At 37.2% G+C, this 19050-nt stretch overlaps 1 protein-coding gene across 4 annotated transcripts in view; it reads right to left on the bottom strand.

Annotated features, from left to right (window-relative positions):
* Positions 1–19050, bottom strand: part of PARK2 (parkin RBR E3 ubiquitin protein ligase) — a 680874-nt gene that overhangs the window by 54138 nt on the left and 607686 nt on the right. Inside the window, exon 10 of one of the 4 annotated variants that reach the window (XR_005858705.2) lies at positions 9199–9289. The exons of the other annotated variants lie outside the window; for them this stretch is intronic. The gene's annotated coding sequence lies outside the window, so the exon portion shown is untranslated. The remainder of the gene's footprint in view (positions 1–9198; positions 9290–19050) is intronic. 4 annotated transcript variants of the gene reach the window in all.

The following is a 19050-nucleotide window of genomic DNA, read 5'->3' as shown; positions in this document are numbered from 1 at the left end:
TTTACCTACTTAAAATATATATATCATTCCACAAAACTTTTTTTGAAGTATATTTGAGTCAGAGAGCTATTTTATTTACATTCCATTTTTTAATCCAACCTCTCTGTGGCACTGCAGGCTCAACATAAAACACTCTCAATGTCTCCTGAGTTGTTCAGAATGCCTAAGTAGAAAACAGTTTTCTTTGTCTCTTTATCACAATAACATCTTTAAAAAATTATGACATGTCTATATAGCTTAGCAAAAGAAGTACTTGGTGGGGGTAGCAGGACTCAATTGTTATTTCCAGCTAATGCTTCCTCTAGATACAATCCCACCATTTTGATAGGAACAATGTTATCCTATCTAGAATAACCTATCGTGCACACTGCATTACACCTGAGGAATTAAACTTTTTCTCCTGCTGGAATCTAAACAGATGTGATCTAGGTTGTCTTGGTATTACACATAGAAATAAAACACAGTATTGTACAACAGCCTATTACAGAGATAAAGTGGTGCAATCCTGATAAAGTTACAGAAAGGGAAAAGAAAAATTATTTCACTGTGAAAGTGTTTTGTGGATAACAAGCAACAAAGCAACATTTATTTTGTGTACTAATAATTAATGGGCAGCACAGGCTGCAGTTTTGTATTTTTCTGATCTATGTCATCTCTCTAACTGCCCTTTTTCTTTACTGCGCAATCAACTGCTTCATGGAAACGAGTTTCTTTTTTAACTAAGTTTGGCTTCCAGCATATGGTTTTCTTTAAAAACCCACACTGTGATCAGCTCAAATCGTAATTTTAAAAAGGTTCTGCAGTTGTGTTAAAGATGGCTACATGGTACAACCCCTCATCTAACCTGCACCTTGCATAACCCATACACTTAAACGTACTAGGACTTGGAAAGATACTCTTGGACAATCTATGCTTCCAGAGAAGCATAAGAAAGGAGGCACAGAAAGGGAGGAACCAGGAGCTGTGAAAACATGAGAGAAGACAGAACTCTAAACTAGACTCTGCTTGTTAGACTTGCATTGCTGATGAATCACAGCCGTTTCTTTTTCTTTTTCTTTTTTTTTCCCTATTCTTTGTTTTAAGAGATAGCACATGGGCTAAAAGTATAACTGTATGGATTTTTGCTGAATGCAACACTCCAGACTGATCTAAGGATATGTTCCAAGAAGATGTTTTAAAACATGTATGTCAAAGTATTACCTGGTAGATTTTGTTAATAGTCTTAAGTATGTATACTTTTATCTTTTGTTTCACTAGGGCTGGCTTGTGAAATGGATTGAGTGAGACAGCTTTATATTTTCAGATCTAAGGATAAATTCACAATTGATGGAAAAATTCCAAGTGTTTGGGAGTTTAGATTTCAGGTAAACGCAAACAAGATAATCAGAAAGAAAATAAAACAAAACAGAAGTTGAATGTGAAACATGGGAGAAGATGCCCCAGGAGTGAAATGCAAATACAGCCTGCAGGGACCAACCAAGGAGGATGTCCCTTCTCACACTGACAACCGTGATCCATGCTGAGGGGCTGCTTGATCTTGAGCTCAGTGTAAGACTGCACACTCGGAATTAATAACAGCAGCAAGTTTCTGTCTTCTATGTAGGTTGCTCCAAAAGTAATGTCTCCTGCTCAGAGATATGATTTAGCGAAGGGTTGTTAGAGTTAGGGTACTATGGTTAGGCTGCGGTTGGACTTGATGATCTTTGAGGTCCTTTCCAACCTGAGCAATTCTATGATTCTATGATTCTGCTTATTTCCAACTACAACAGATACAAAGAGCACAGTAACACTATTGGACAAAGCAAATCCTCAGCTACTAAATGCCATTTTTCCATACAGTCACTACCAGTAGCTATGCATTTTTACCAGTGATGAACAAGAGCCTGCATGTCACACTCGTAAAAATCTGCACCAGTGGAGGTGACCCACTGTTGCCACTGCTGAAACGCATCACCCACTGCCTCCCTGTACTCACATCCACTGTTTGGTCTCCATAAATATTCAGCAAGCATCCATGGGTGCCATTTTTTCTGCATGGAGGAATTCAGTGCCATGTCTTTGCTTCATCCGCACTCCCACATCAGACACCATTTTGTCAGACTGCCCCTCTGCTGCCATCTGTCACACACATGTAATGGCATATTGGCGGGAAGCTTCAACCTTTATTGCCATACCACCAACGTTTGTTCCTGATGTTGTAGGCCAATAGAATAAAACAGGAGGCACTGCTTTACAGAGCAGCCTGTGTACATGTAATTATAAGAGAAATATGTAAAGATACAAGAAAAAGGCCCTTCACAAACTCAGTGGGCTTTACATACATTTTTATCTCCACTTCAAGACAGATTAAATGGGGCACAGGGTATCTAAGACTCAATTTTTAAATAGGGACACCTGAAACTGAACATTTGTTTCCACATCTGTATTTCAGGGCCATGTGAATTAGTATTTCCTAGGAGAGGATGTTCCTGCAATTAAGTCTGTCTGGGACACTGAATATCTGCTTTTTGTTTCTATTTTTCTCACAGACTTTTTGTCTCACAATGGTATTATTGTGAGAAATGTTTCTCTATGCCAAGGTGACAAATGCTACCAAGAAGCTACTGAGAAGTATCTACTTATTATAATAGTGAATAATAGTCTATTATTTTTCATGTCAACATTTGGATTTTAGTGACTATTTTAGACACTCAAGTGAAAATATGTCTCTTAGATATTTGTCACACTTATATTGATTGTAATAGAAGCACAGTCCACAATCTTTACACCAGGCCTTAGTCTTAAAAGCTCCACATTTACTTTTCAGTATTGTTTCTCTTGATCTACAAGTTCAAGATCTGCAAGTTTATAGAAACACAGAAGGATAAATATGAGTTCCTGATTTTAAAATAATAATTATTCAATTAAAGTAATAACAAAAACCAAACAATAACTTAGCTAGTATATCTTGGTATTTATGTATTCGGAAAGAATATGATGGGTATGCAATTTTATTCTTGTTTTGGTGAAGCTGTCAAAGTGGACAAAAATATATAACTATATTCATTTTATCCCCAGGCAGCTCTAACTGCAAAATGAAAAAGAAATTACGTATGGTAATAAGTATCAAAGAAATGCTACCATAAAAAAATACCTATTTATATTAAAAACCTTTTTTGATCTGGAAAGGAAATAATAGAAAACCCAGCAAAAACAGTTTACAAACTTATGCAAGACTTGAAAATACCTGTCACGTAAGCTCTGATACATCTATTACTAGAGGTCGGCAGTGAAAAAGAAAACAGATTCCCAGAAGCCCCAGAGAAAAATGTTCTTGAAACAGCAAGGTCACACAGTGGTGTGTGCTCAGAAAACACTGAGGTCTATCACATCAAAGAGTGACAATGTGTGTGCACTGTTCAAACCTGAAAGAGGGTGCTGGCTATTGGTAAGCCTCAGCATCAGGGTACTAAACTTTTCCCATCCAGATACATCTTGGCAGCATTCTCCTTTGTCTATGTGCATTAAGGCCAAATCCAACTCCTTCTTTAGCTTGGCTGGTTTAGCTTTATCTTTATGGGAAGTAGCATAATTTTAGGGGCAAACCAATTTGCCAAGCAAAGTAAAGAAGTGTATCATGAAACAAAACAAATTAAAACCAAAGAAAAAAAAAAAGGATAGAAATCTGCTGTACCTATGTTACCATTTAAGTCTTACTGAAATCTTCATGCCAATTCACCTGTTCAGAGCGAACTAAATGGAATACCTCAGCAAAATCATGAGAAAGCAATTCTTTAATTTAGAAGGGGGAAACAGAAAATCTGAAACGTATTTCTTGATCCTTCATAATAGCGTAGTGTAAGCATAAATGGACTTAATCTTTGTGTACTTAATCTAAGGCTGGGTGCAGCTTTCCTCACTGGAAATTACTGAGCTGCTGTGCAGGAATCAGCGAGGCCTTGGCTTGCTGCCTCATGGTTCTGCTCCTGTGTTCAGATGCACACATCCACACTTACAGTGCAAACTCCTCAGTATTTTGATGAAAGACTGAGGTTCCTGGTTTACAACTCATCTCTGCATCACATGAACAGAAACTACATAGAAGGTTTTGACTCAGTTACTTTTTATAGAATACATGAAATGTAAAAACACCTACAGATATTTGATTGGAATAAACACTTTCTGTGCAATGATGCTTACTGTTGCATCCTCTTTAACAGTTTTGATGCAATTGTCAGGACTTTTCCAGCCTCAGTAGGTCCCAAAGCAAACAATCTCTATTTCCAGTGAGGAAAATGGCCAGAGATGTAGAACTATCTTCACACTTTTATAACCTTTCACTTTTCCGTGGCACAGACTCTTGATCCACTTTGACAGGTTAATATACATCACTTATAGCCCACATCACCCCTGCTAAGCCAACTGTCGTGCACAGAAGCCAACCAATTGCTCTGAATCAATCCTTTTGAGAGATAGAACATATGAAAGCAAAATCTTTTTGTTGATCAGCCCCTTAATGATCATTTATGGTTTAATATGGCAATTAAATATTCCTATTCATCTTTTTTCTGTATTAGATATTTTTCCTACTTCTACTAGTACCTGATTCATATTAATATTACCACCACTACTGCATACTGAACTGCCTTATTTTGATGATTCCTGCATTAAGCAGTTTTTTTTTCTTTAGTTCTCTTAGACAACCATTAATAACATAAAATAAAGTAACTCTATTATAGACGTATGTAAAACTAGACCTGAATATATTGACATCTGTAGTAGGTGGTTGGCATTCATTTTAGCATGGCAGTGTATAAAGCATGACACTGTTTTATTATCCTAAGTCATAAAGAAGATTAATGCACTGTATCCCTTTATATAATCACACAGAAAATCAGATCTTAATCCCGCTTTCTTCGTGGTGCAAGAATATGTTCTCACTTATTAGAGCTTCTATTCTAATTCTTCCACATTTGGTGGATTGCTCTCAGTATCAATACTGCACTGCTTACTTAAGATTCTCTCCCATAGAAAAGCCATTCATTCAATGTTCTCTTATTGTACAAAATGTAATATACCTTCCCCTCACTTTCACCATCATGCACATCTTTTCTCCAAGCTATTTCTCAGCTTGTCTTCTTCTGAGCGTTCATTAAATCCTTACTGTAGTCTTTCTCCTTCCTGCTGCCATGTTCCTCATTCTCCTCCAGAACCCCCTTCTTGTCTCTTGCTTTTTATAGCTTGTGTTTAAAATTGAATTTCCACTTTTGGCTCCTTTTTGCCTGCTGAGACCTCAGATTTTGCTGACTCTTCTCATCAAAACTAATGTCCTTCCTTTGCTCTCTAGAAAAACTCTAGTTACACCTTTAGCCTGTGCAATCTCTGGAGCAACCTCCTCACTTTTTTAAACTTTTTTGGTAATAGTTGTAAGGACTTTGTCTTTAACCCCATTTTCTTCTCTATCATATGTTTTTGGGGTGATTAAATCCGTAGACATATATTTAATGGGTCAATTCACAGATCTTTGCTGCATACTTGTCTCTGCCAACCATACTACGTTTCTGATACAATTCTGAAGTTTGCTTATGGATTAGTAGTCTTGTCATAAAATTAAATACAATGTATATTTAAATTAGAACATGTTATTTTTTTCTACCTTACAATATATTTTCACTAATGCGGGCAAGAGAACTATCCTTAGATGCATAACTTGATACCATTCATTTTTACATCTTTCATTTCTTTTGATGCTTTGAAGTGTTTTCCTTATCCATACACATATTTGGAGATGTTTGAAGAGAGCTGCGTTGGCATGTGTTCTGATAAATTAAAATATCCTTTTTTTTTCCTGCTTCCATTCAGATTGTTGCTGCAGAGATCATTCACCTAACCAGTACCTTTAAGTGTGTCACTCTGCCTCTGCATCCTCCTTTACCTCTTTATTTTTTACCCTGCTTAGCAAAAACTTCTTGTCATCTCTTTCAAAACCTTTCACAGACTATTCTTTCTTTACATACCAGTTGTCCTTCACCAATGCAGAACTCTGGTTCTCATTCCCACCCGTGCATTGTGATAATGTCAGCCTCAATCATCCAGTCCTCTTATTGCTTTCTATCTTAGTGCCCTTCCAGCTCACAAAAGCTCCCTATAAATAGCCACAAGGAATTTCTTTCTCCAGTTTCACATCACTGACAGTAAAGCATCTGTTTTCTTTAGTGTCTGCTTAGCAAAAATAGCACAGAATAATTAGGACACTCATCTACTGAGACTCCTGCTTCTTGCCCTCTCATAGTTTTTCCCATGTATCCACACCCCTCCACGTCAAGCTGTTCTCTTGTGTCTTATTCTTTTTGTTTTGCTTTGTTATCATCTTTCTCATTCTTGGAGTGGAATTTGTTCTTTGGCTAATACACATGAATTGGATGGCACAAAACAACTGCATGTGTCTGAATACAGGTGTGAGTTGGTATACATAAGATCAGAGGAAGAGCAGAAATAGATTAATGAAATTAACAGTTTCAAACTCAGTATATCTACTTATATTTGTACTATTATTGTTTCACATTTAAAAATAATTTCAAAATAACTCAAAACTGTAACTGTTCCAGAAATATTTAACTTTATTAAAAAACATAAATAAAAAACCCAACAAACCAACCAAAACATACCATTATCTGTTCTCTTCCCCATCCTGCCAAAGACTGGAAGTGAATATTAGCAGCTACCCAATAGGGATTTATTCCAGTAGTACTGCCTTGGCAATTGCCTGTGAGTATCATAAGGAAGCCTATAGGAATCACTGTTTAAAATCTATAGCTGTATACTTAGAAAAATCAAAAGCTTTCCAAAGCACATTGACACACTCTGGTTCTTTGCCCTAAATGACAGTGACAAGATGCCTGGGATACTTTCTGATCAAACAACAGAACAAAAAGCACACAGCTCCATAATTAGGTCTAAATCCTTTGGCTGAATGAAAAGCTGTTATGGAGACTGAAAGTGGAGTTTGGAAATCCACATCCCTACATTGTCAATGCTACACATTATAACCAAGAACATTAGGGAGTCTATTATACAGAGGCAACCACACGCCCACACAATAAAAGCTGTGTGCTCATGTTGTCTTTCCTTTGTAAAGCTTCCTGGAAAAAAAATAATAATAATAAAAACATATAGAGCAATTTTGAGACAGGATTTCAAAGACTGCAAAGTCATTATCTGACACAAGAACTATCATATGGAAAATGACTACCTTCAGTATTACCTTGACTGCTTGGAAAGCTTTATAGAAAAATGAGAAACATTTTTTCCTTATTACAAGCTTTCAAAAAATTTTTGTATGTGCAGTATCATTGTACTAGTAAATGCAGCACTTAGCTCCATGGTGTGCCAGACACTGTGATGCCCAGGTGATAAACACCATCAGCCATCCCCTGGAAGTCCTGTGAGCCCGACTGACTGTAAGGAACTTCTGACAGTGTCTTCAGAATTTTGAAATGTCCTTCCATTTTCATTATCTTTTTGAGAAAGGAAGACTGAAACATTACTAAGTAAAAAGAGATGGAAAGCAACTTTTCAGTACTAAAGCACTAGTCATGAGACATTACCTAGCCACGCTTCCTACTGCATTTCAGATCCTGGCATGTTACTATGTATTCTTCTCCTGTATTTGATTTAAATCATATTGATGAGATTTAATGACAGGAAACATGTGGAATAGGACTGTTTTGGCTCCACATGTTAAGTGAGGGCTTTGCCCCTCTCTAATTCAAGTTGCAGTTTCTCAGTAAGTTGCCCTTACAAAGCACTGTGACAAGCCATACTGCCATTTCGGTACTGGCTCATGTTTTGGAGCCACGAAGACCGAACAAACACCAGAGAGAAAAAGGGGAAAGAACAAAACATCAGACTTGTTAGAGTTCTGTAAACTCTTTTTTCTTTTTTTGTGGTATGAGACTATACCTTATTTGTTTACATCACATAACCTTTGAAAAATTATTTACAGTCCAGCCTTCTCTTTTACCTTTAGGGCAGAAGCTACTGAGAAGGTAGAATGTTAGCCTTGTTCTGTGAAGAAAGCCAAATTACATAAATGATGAGCCACAGATAAACTTACAAATTTAGGGTCTTAAACCACTTGCTATTTTAGTAGACCTTTTACTTGTGATAATAAGATTTTAGGGAAAAAAAAAAAAAGGATAAGAGAGTGGTATCCATGCTGGAGTTGGCAAACCACTTCTGATTCTCATTTTCACAAACTGTTAATAGTTTAAATTTAGGTAACCTAATATATCACTTTCTTCTACCAGGAAGTGGTAGGTTGGTTTTCAGGGAGTGAAAGGAAGATGCTGAGAGCAAGGGAGAGTTTGGGAAACTGCAGCACAGGGCAGACTTCACTGTAAACACTCTCCTCTTCTGCTCAGATATCTGAAGGGTTCAGTGTTCAGCTGGTATTGACTTCTTAAAAGGACACTGCTTCTGAGCTTCTCACAGAAACCCAAGCCCTTTCTGGTGTTTCTGGAAAAATGCTAAATATTTTAGATATTTTAATATGGAAAGTTGCATGTTGCTTAGCAGGTCTGAGATTTCAACAGCAACCTGCACTTACGGAGTGAGATCTTGTAAGATATTTGTAAGATGTGATTGAGCTGGTGTAAACTGATATAGATGTTTTGTTTTCAAGCAGCAAAGCCAATTTACATCAACTGGGAATTGTAAATACAGCTGGTAAAGCATTTTTGGATCTCTGATACATAATTAATAAATAATGATATTCATTCAGCAAATAGTTTCTCTAGATAATTAATAACTGAAAGATTTACTAATTCTTCATCTGTGGAGGAAAACTGTTTTCAGTTCTATACTTAATATACAACTGGTTTGAAACAAGACATATTTCTCCTTGAATAAACATCTTAATTTGTATTTGCTAAGTCTCTTTGAAAAATCATTTTAAGATGCCCTGCTAAACAGGATCTAGGAGAGGAAATTAAAGCTCTAAATGGTAGATACTTTTTAATATAATTTGTCTTCTTTCTGCTCATGTGTACCCTTCTATGATTGTATGGTTGTTGACATTTTCCATGAGACACGCCAAGGTCAGGGTGAGTGCTGCTTTATGCAATTCAATAGAAAGGCCATGTGATACCACTTTCTCATTCAGTTCACAGGAAAACCCAAGCTGCCTAGTGAGTACAGAAAAAATGCAGAGCACCAGACCTGAACAGGTTTGCTGGCTCCAGCAGAACAGGAATACTGGTTTTAAAGTCAGGAACAAGATGCAAATGTATACATCTTTTAATTCACAGAACTGAAAGAGAAAAAAAAGGGGCAGTCTCTGTGAGATGGCAATGTGTAAAGTACTGTGAAAAGTGCATTCTTGCTGAATGAATCAAATCATAAGCAAGGCTGAACTTCTCTCACAATTAATTACCTATATGAACCAAATGGGAGATATATGCATTTTTACTTTATCACAGATGCTGCAGCTACACATTAACCAAACACAGACTTATTTTAAGACTATGAGCTGATTTAGCCATTTATTTATTTTCCAGTTTCCATCATAGAGTAGATATTCTTATCTGTTTTGCATGCACTGGATAATGTAGCATATGCTTTCCTATTACTGAATGGCTAATGACATTCTAAATTAGTCTGAAGGCCTAAGGCAAGGACTGGATGGTTAGTACGTTTGACCAGTCATTAAAGTGGCTCTCAGTGGAAAGAAAAACATCTTAGCCAAAATGGTGCTACGGTTTTACATTAGCAGTCTATCCAACTGCTACCCCAAAGTTTTCATCTAATAAATTGCTTTTCTATAAAATTCTGACAAGTAGGTGAGAAACCCTCTTTTACCTTGCTGCAAACATTAGACACATCCTGAAATCTGAACTACACTGTAAGTACTGCTGTAGTGATGCTTGCAGTAAAAATATATATTAAAAAAAAAAGGATAGTAATATTTTCTGTAAACTGAAATAAACCTCCTGTAAAAAAAACCAAAAACCAAACCAAACCAACCAACCAAACAAAAAAACCCAGCACAACAACCTCAAAGAAAACAAACAAACAGAAGTACCAAAAACCCCCTCCAACATTCTTGTTCAACTGAATAAGCTCATAACCATATTTCCCTTCACTTTTTTTCCTCTGGAGAAGCATTCTTTCGTAGTGCAATGTGATATGAAGAGATTAGAAAAGTCCAGCATTGGTTCAAGAGACACAATGCCCACAATAGTCATGTTTCAAAGGGGTTATTTAAGACCAGTTTTAGTCTGTCTTTGGACTGAATGCTCACTGGAAGCAGGGATGCGTTATATGAACTCTTGGACCTTGTTGTTCAGTTTAATTTCTTGAGGAAAAAAGGCCAGTTGATGTGCCCTGAGATCATGCTACAATGTGAATCCAAGTGCAGTGAGCTGAAATAATTGAGAAATTTGCTTCAAAAGGGCTCTTCTGAGATGAAAACTCAAAGGCCAACAGACATTCTGGTATTCTGTGATACTGTGAATATTTAACAACTTCATTTCCAATCTGAAGGTTGTAATTATTTAATGCAAATAAGAATTCTCTTCCTCCTATTCCTAAACACTCTTAGCATGCTGTCACTTTGCAAAAAGTTTTGAATTGGCCAACTATTGAACTAAGTGAAAGAAAATGTACATTTTTATACCAGCGAGGTATGTTAAACATTTACTTTTTAAAATCTTTCTGATATGAAAAAAAAAAATAGATGAAGACTTGGAAAACTATGTTTGCCTGGAGCATCCTGAAATATGAAAGGAAAATATCTTAATTGATACCTTCTGATGTATAGTTAAATCTGAGTTTTCAAATAGTCCTTCATCTACATGAGCTAAGGGATCTAAATTATGGTGGCATGATTCAGCTTGTCTTTGGTTCACTCAGTGCTGCCCAGAACTCCTGGACAGCTATGAAAGGTAGGATCTGGTAGTACAGAAACAAGCTCAAATTTAGTAATTGAACACATTCCCAAATGTAAGTTTCCCTTATTACATGGTAATCATTGATAAAACAGGCACTGATGCCACAGACACCATGAGATCAAAGCATCATCACCTAACTACCTGAGCCGTACCCAGTTCCTATGCTTAAATCTTCTGAACTTAGAGCTAACTCCTAGGTCTACGTCCATTGATTTAGGCTAGATTTAAAGATTAGGGCCTTTAGCTTAATTCCTATCTGTTGCAATCAATTCATTGTTGATTTTCTGTTTAACAGTTTTTATATGAGAAACTGGTATTTCTAGTGTTCTGCTAAAACAAGACAGATGTAATGGAACACATATTGTGCAGACCTTGTGTGAAATGGCTTGCACTTTCCACTCTGCAAGGTGTCCAGCAATGGGCCACATCACTTGCTTCAGAAGGGAGAAGAGACTTCCCATAATTCACTTTCCTGTGGCTGCAGCCAGTTGATGTTCTGCCTGGTATATTTTGTGTTTGGGACTCCGATACCATTGTTTAATCTTTCTAGAAATTTCTGAAAATAACCACAGAAAGAACTTTCCCGATGCTAGCATTTTACTTCAAAGAAAATGTTCAATCCTTTTGGTACAGGGGAGATAAATTATTTGAATATCTCTTCATATGTATCTGTTCACTCATCACTTTCTTTTCTCTCTCACTGTTTTTTAAGGCATCAGGGTGCTGCCTGGAGTACACAGCTTTGCTGAAGTCCATGCAGCTCTGCTGATTTTGACCTTCTCAGAATCAAGCACTTAACTCCTTGAATTTGAGACAAAAAGCTGGAACTTCAGGTTGCACAGCAAAGGCAGCTCTCAAGGGATGTATTTAGCAACTTTTATTTCTCAAGGATGAGCGTTGATCTCATGGGCATGACTGCTACTGATATATTGACCTCCCTCACTGTTTAACAGAGATGACTGAAACACCTTTGGACTTTCAAGGCTTGCAAAAAGCTTTGCTCAAACCCCTAAACTACTTTAAAAGTTTCACATTCTTCCAAGTTTCTTTTAACAGATAGCAATGGGGAAGTCTTAAGCAGAAATACTGTGTCTTTTATTCTAGAAAAAGTACAGGAATGATTTTACATTCTTAGCTATCTAAAAATGTGAAGACAGCAGGGACTGTAATTACTTCTCCTTAACCATGCGAGTACCAGCTCTGCACTGCAGGGTTAAGGCAAATACAGCTACAGAGGGCTATACTTTGAAGGATAATCAGCAATGAATAGATTATCAATCACATACCACCTCAGCTATAGGTATATGATATAGGAACAGGCAGCTGTTTGGAAAATTTTTTTGGCTTGAAATCCTATTTGCAGCATTACTTGATTCTCCTAGATGAATGATCTCTTGGCTGACTCTGAACCTAGGTGGAGCTATGCCATCTGAACACATGTGCCATCTAAATTACTTGGCCAGTATCATTACAGGTTCAGTGCCAAGTGACTGCAGGTTTAGACAGGCAGCATACATAATACTGTAAATGCTGGCTCCTCTGTAAAAAATCCTATCCTCTCTGACAATGCTAAAAAATTGACTTTACTTGCAATCCAACACTGAATGCACCTGCTGGTGCTTACATAAACCCTCTTCCCCCCCAGCCAGATCCTCAAAGCAATAAATGACCAGTCAAATGGTGTTAGGCAAGACAGGTCCTTCACACACACCAAAGAAATTAAAAAACAAAACAAAACACCTTCTATTTAGATATTACAAAAATAAGTAGGTCTCTTCAAAAGAAAAAGGTTTCCAGGAACTCAGTACAATCACCAAGACTCTTGCAGTACTTCTGACCTCATTGTGACAAGTCCAATTAGGTTAAGCAGTTTTTTCAAAACACTGGAGTATGATATCAGCACAGCATTTAGCTAGCCACACCTTTCATTCTGTCTACCTGTGCTTACATCCATATTTCCTGGTAAAAGCTGGACAGCCCAGATTATGTTTCATTGGTAGAAGAAGTGTCCAGAAGAGATGCAACGCTGTCAATGATTCAGAAAATGTCTGACTGCACAGAGTGCTGATAGGAAGAAATTCTGGCCAAATTGCTTATGCAGGCACATTTCTGGGATATATATATATATATATATTTGTCTTTACAAAATGATTACCTTATTAAGTCACTTACCAGAAGGCAACCAAATACCAATCCCTAGCATTCAGTGAGGACTCAGCAAAGTTAAGTACTGTGGCTCCCATCACTTAGTCACCTATTTTGTATCTGACAGATCTGTATGTAGATGCAGATTTGCAGGAAGTTACTTAGAATCATAGCATCATAGAGTCACCAAGTTTGGAAGAGACCCACAGGATCACCCAGTCCAACCATCCACCCATGACCAATAGCTCTCACTAAACCATGTCCCTCAACACAACGTCCAAACGTTCCTTGAACACCTCCAGGGTCGGTGACTCCACCACCTCCCTGGGCAGCCCATTCCAGTGCCTATTATCATGTAAGTGTGTGTGTGATATAGGAATAAGTTAAATATTATAACTATTGCTGCCAAAGGAGTGCCTAATCTTACAAAACAGAAAAGATCTGTGCTGTTAGAAATGTTTAACTCCCCATCAAATCACAGACACATCCACCTTTGGACAATTTACAGACTCAGTCAACTAAGTTGTAGAGAAAATGCTGCCTCTGAGTATGTTCTTCTTGGATATGGAAGAAAAGTTCCATAATTGTCAATCAACTAGCTGAACTTTGAAGGCACTTCCTCAGGAAGGGAAGTCTGCATCAATGAAAAATGATGTAAAAAAAAACCTCCGAAAAAAGAGAATATTTTCTTTTTCCTAGAAGGCTTGTTGGAGGACAGGAAAACAGAAAAGCTCTGTGACTTTAAGTCAATGCTCGAATTTAAAAAATGAAATAGCTAAAGCAAAATCCTTCCCAGTTTTCAGTGTTGAAGGAAAAAGCTGATGACTTACTGACCCACACCATTGGCATCACACAGTAATTCATTTTAAGAGTGCTGGAGACAAACTAGAATTACTGTGACTTCAGTATGATTCCTCCTGACTCTTATTGGGATGTACCCTAATAGCAACAAAATGAACTCACTTTCAAGTTATGTATTTCAATTTGTCACACACAAAACAGACAAAAAACCCCCACCCATATCAGTTTACATGTTATTGACTGAAAAATACTGGGTAAGCTAAGACAAACTTCAATTTAATATGAACCTGAGGAAAATCCAAAAGCACTTAATATCCCAATGCAGTTAATTTTCAGATAGAAGTATTGTTTTTCTATTTGAAGACAGAATGTACAACTTCTAGCTACAGAAAAAAAAAAAAAGCAGCATTTCTGGTCATACTCACTGATTTAAAAAGCATTACTTGCATACAGACATACAACGGTAATTAAAGGACTGATCATCAGGTGTTCTATTATCCACCTTTAAATTCTGCTTATTGGCAGAATTTAAATATTACTGCAATTACAGATAATGTTTTCAGTGCAAAACAATACAGTTTCAAGCAATTCTCTTCCATTCTGCCAGGTTTTTATATACTGCTCATCACTGCAGTTTCTGAATACCTTTCAGAAGTTCAAGGAACAATGCAGCTAATGTTTTGTACAAATTTATTTTCATAGAGAATCCCCACAGGGAACAGAGTATATGGTCTTGTTCCAGTAGAGATTTTTGTTTTGCTGTTTATGTTAACAGAGATTCATATATGTGACAGAGAAAACAAGGTCAGAGACTGTCTGTGTGGAGGAATGATAAGCAGAGCAGTAGCTGCTTATTTCTGCTAAGATGAGCAGCAGCACAGCATGATTTTTAGAAGTGAATAATGAAAAAATACCTTAGCTGTACACACACGCACACACACACACATATATTATGTATGTATGAAAAAACTTCTCTTTGAAACGGGCATGGTACAATCAGTTCCCAAGATGAGAACACTTCACATCTTTAGCTCATCGCCTCAATACTATATATTTTCATTATCATTTTTGGGAAGGAAAATTTACAAGTGAGTAGAGAAGCTGTTCTGATTCTGTCCTCTGTCTGTTTTGATTTGAACTAAATAATAATCACCATAATGAAAAATTGTTCACCTAGAAAGAAATAATGCAGCATGGAGTGATAGGCTCTGCAGCACCAAATCCAGTTATGAACATAAGACATAGGGCTCAGAAGGATTTGTTCTCTAACACACCTTAAAAAATCTCCTGAAGTTTTGGTTTAATTCTCTTGGAGTTACCCAGTCAATCCCACTCACTGGAATGGAATGATCTGTGGATCACAACAGAGTACATGAAAGAAATATCATGCCCTTCATCTCTCCATGACAGAAGTACTTCCTTTTTTTCCGAAGCAGAGCCTGTAATTTAAGTGCTCAGAATTGGCAATGGGAGTATGGAACCCCTGAAGCTGTGAACAAGTTTCTTAATTTTGCAATTCCAGTCTTTCCATCTGTAAAAACTGGGGGTAATACTTTCCTGTACTGCAACAAATAGACATTAATGAGACTGCTTGCTGCCTCCTGCTGTGGGACAGGTGTCTGCTGCTTGAGCCAAGAAAAGAAATGAGGTTTCTTACCAACGCTTGTGCTTATAAAGCCTACCACAAATGTCCTTCTGTAATTCAGATACGCAAAATATTAAGAATGCAGGTTGAATACGAGTACTGCTTTTGTGGTATAAAAACAGCACATTAATTTACATTTGATCTTGCTATTACTTTCAAGTTCTACCACTGAGATCTAATTGTTTTTAAAGTTTTGAGAGATGAGTACCTCATGTTTATCTCTTAAGCATTACATGTATTCATGCTGAGACGTAGCTGGATGGCACCACTGAGAAATGCTTCTACTAGTCTCTTAACTCACATCAGATGTTCCTTGAGATGCTCAACTCACATATTTGATCTCACACGTTATCTCCTACACCTACAGCAAAAAACCATCTCCCATATTATGCCCTGATTGGTACACTGTGTTGGCTTTTGACTCTTTCACATTTTAGCTTTACCACACCGTAGCACTGTCTGATATATGTATCCCTGAGACAGTTTTCTACTTAGGCACCATAAACAAAGTGAAACCTAAGATGCAAAGCATCATGTAGGTGAAAAGATTGATCCATTAAAGAAACCCATTAACTCAGTAGTTATTGCCAAGGAGCTGGGTATTTGTACTGGCTCTTCTTCATAGCCCTCTTTATTTTCCTTCCAGAGTGGTAATCACAGCTTGTTTCCTCTGGCATGGAAAATAATTTCCTGCATATTTTTTTCTGGCAACATCACAGGAGCAGAGGACTTGTGTTTCCCTTCCAGAGCCAGGAGAAACTGTATGGTAAATGCAGTAACCTTCTACCGGTAAGGAGGTAGAGCACTGTACAACAATACTGAGTTAAATTCTACAGCAAGGCTGACTGATATCTGCTGTGTGCCAGCACTGAAACCTTAAGCATGCTGGAAAATCCCCACTGCCATGAAACACATTCACTGATTTTTGTATTAAACGCTAAAGTGAACTTCACATGCTAGTGTGTTGTTTTCCACATCATTTAGTTTAGTATTTATATTCAATCCTTTTTTTTTTCTTTTTTTCTTTTTCTTTTCTGTATTTAAGTTGCCAACACATTTCCAGTAAGAACTGGGGACCTTGCCAAAGTGACTGATTTAAGTCTAATTTGTTCTTAGATTGTATGGGACAAAGCCATGACATAAAATTGCCACTATCACAAAGCACTTAATTATCTTTCAGTTCCCGAAACACTTGACAAATAACTCCTTCTTACTACTGGATGTATGAGGGTTGCCTAAATCACCCTCTCTATCAATTACCCCACAGAGCTTGAAGAAGTTGAAACTCTGTATCTCCATAATTCATAAACTTTTGTTTCTTAGCAAAGCTGAAGATCACAGAATCACAGAACTGTAGTGGCTGGAAGGGACCTCTAGAGATCATTTGAGTCCAACTCCCCTGCAAAGCAGGCTCCCTACAGCAGGCTGCACAGGTAGGCATCCAGGTGGGTCTTGAATATCTCCAGAGAAGGAGAATCCACAACCTCCCCGAGCAGCCTATTCCAGTGCTCCATCACCTGCACCACGAAGAAGGCCCTCTGCATATCAGTGCGGAATTTCCTAAGCTCCAGTTTATGGCCATTTCCCCTTGTCCTGTCCCCACAGACCGCTGAGAAAAGGTTGGCCATGTTTCTTTGACTCCCACACTTAAGTTACTTATAGACATTAATCAGATTCCCTCTGAGTCTTTGTTTCTCAAGGCGGAACAGACCCAGTTTGCTTAGCCTTTCCTCACAGAGGAGATTCTCCAGGCCCTAAGGAGGATCGATGACAGGGTAGAAGATATTTTGAAACCTCAAGTATTTTAAAAAATCCTGGACTCAAATTTTTAAAAGGTATGAAAAAAAGCTTTCTGTTTAGGTGCAAATGAAGCAGTGAAGTGGGAGAGGAAATAACAGCAGGCAATCACTCTACCAGTAGAAGCTGCTGCCTTGCTTCAGGAACTCTTGTGAATTTTATAATTCAATAACTTCCACTACATCAGTGAATCATTATTCCACTATTTATTAAATTCTTTTGTAGTCACAAAATCCTATCAAGGGTCTCCTTTCATTTTAAGTCTATCTGCCAGGCTTCATTCCTAGTCCCTTTAGACTACTTTTATGATAATAATACTGAGAAGTCTACATTAAGTTGGATATAAAGAAAATGGAGAAATCCTTGAAATCAAGCAGAGTTCATCTTTGTTAAACTGCAATAACCTACTGTACACTTCAGCTGAATACTGTTTGCAATATCCTCCCTGGAGTACTGCCATACTGCTGGGTACTAGTATGTGAGCAAATTGAACAGAAAATAATGTAATATTTCTTTCAAGCTCTACCTTCTAGTGATATCAATGTCTTCAGTGTTTTTCAGGGGTGTGCACATGCTCCTGGGTTTCCAGCTTGCTAATATCTAACTGATGATAAAACCAAGATTTCTATGAAACTGCTTATTTAAGTATTATGACTTCTGTGACACAATACAAATAGTTCACTTTCTTGTTTGATTTTTTTTAATTTAGTGTTTTTTAAAAAAGTACCAAACAAATAATCCATGCTGTATTCCTAACCAAGTATTGAGCTACAGGATGTCAGGCTGAAATTGCTTATAGCATTGACAGACAGAAGGAAGGCAGATTATCATTAACTTGACACTGCCCTGATAAAGATTTTCTACCTGTTACTGAACAGATCAGTTAAGAACAAATTTTTAAAGATGTCTTAGCACCAAAGTATGCAGCAAGTTATGTTTCTCAAACCACCCTGCACAACATTTCTGCACCTGTAAGACAGGGATAACAGCATTCCAATACTTCACCAAAATGCCCTAAAACATAAATTCATGATAATATGGAGCTCTGATCCCTGGACAGTATGGCCCCACTAACGATGAGTTATAGAAAACTGCTCTTAATTTACTCTGAGAAAAGCTTTAGAAAGAAAAGAAATGTCTCCCCTGGTGTAAAACTGTTTGTGCTGAAGAAAGAATCTGTCTAGATGAAAAATCTATGAAATGTACCTTCTTACTGTCCTACCTCTGTCCACAAAACTCCTATACATCTGACCACCTTTCTCCTTCTCTGACTTTTTCCATCCTTTCAGCAACAGGGAAAGATGCACTAAGAAATACACATATACACATAGACACACACATAAAAAGAGAGAAAAGAGAAGGAGGAAGAGAGAAAGGAAAGAAAGGAGAAAGGGGGGGGAGGTAAGGAGGAAGGAGAAAAAAAAAAGAAATATTTAGTATATTTAGTATTTAGAAGGTCAAAAATTATAATGACCTTCCCATAATTACATGGTAAGTAAAATTAAATGATGTTAACATAAAAATAGAAATAAAAATAAAAATGGAGGCTTTTTCTTTTCTTTCCTGGTTTGCAAACTCACCATAAGTAAAATTAGTGAGATGTGAAAAATTCTTCTCAAGTCTGCAAGTTAACTCCTGCTCTTTTAATTGTTTTCTGAGGATTCTGTTCAATGCAGATACATCTTTACACATCAGGGAAACTATAAAACCTATACTATAAAGTACAGTGGGAAG

This window comes from Gallus gallus, chromosome 3, assembly GCF_016699485.2.
Source record: "Gallus gallus isolate bGalGal1 chromosome 3, bGalGal1.mat.broiler.GRCg7b, whole genome shotgun sequence".
NCBI lineage: Eukaryota > Metazoa > Chordata > Aves > Galliformes > Phasianidae > Gallus > Gallus gallus.
Note: the sequence above shows the minus strand (reverse complement) of the source record. Positions and strands in the feature narration are given on the sequence as shown.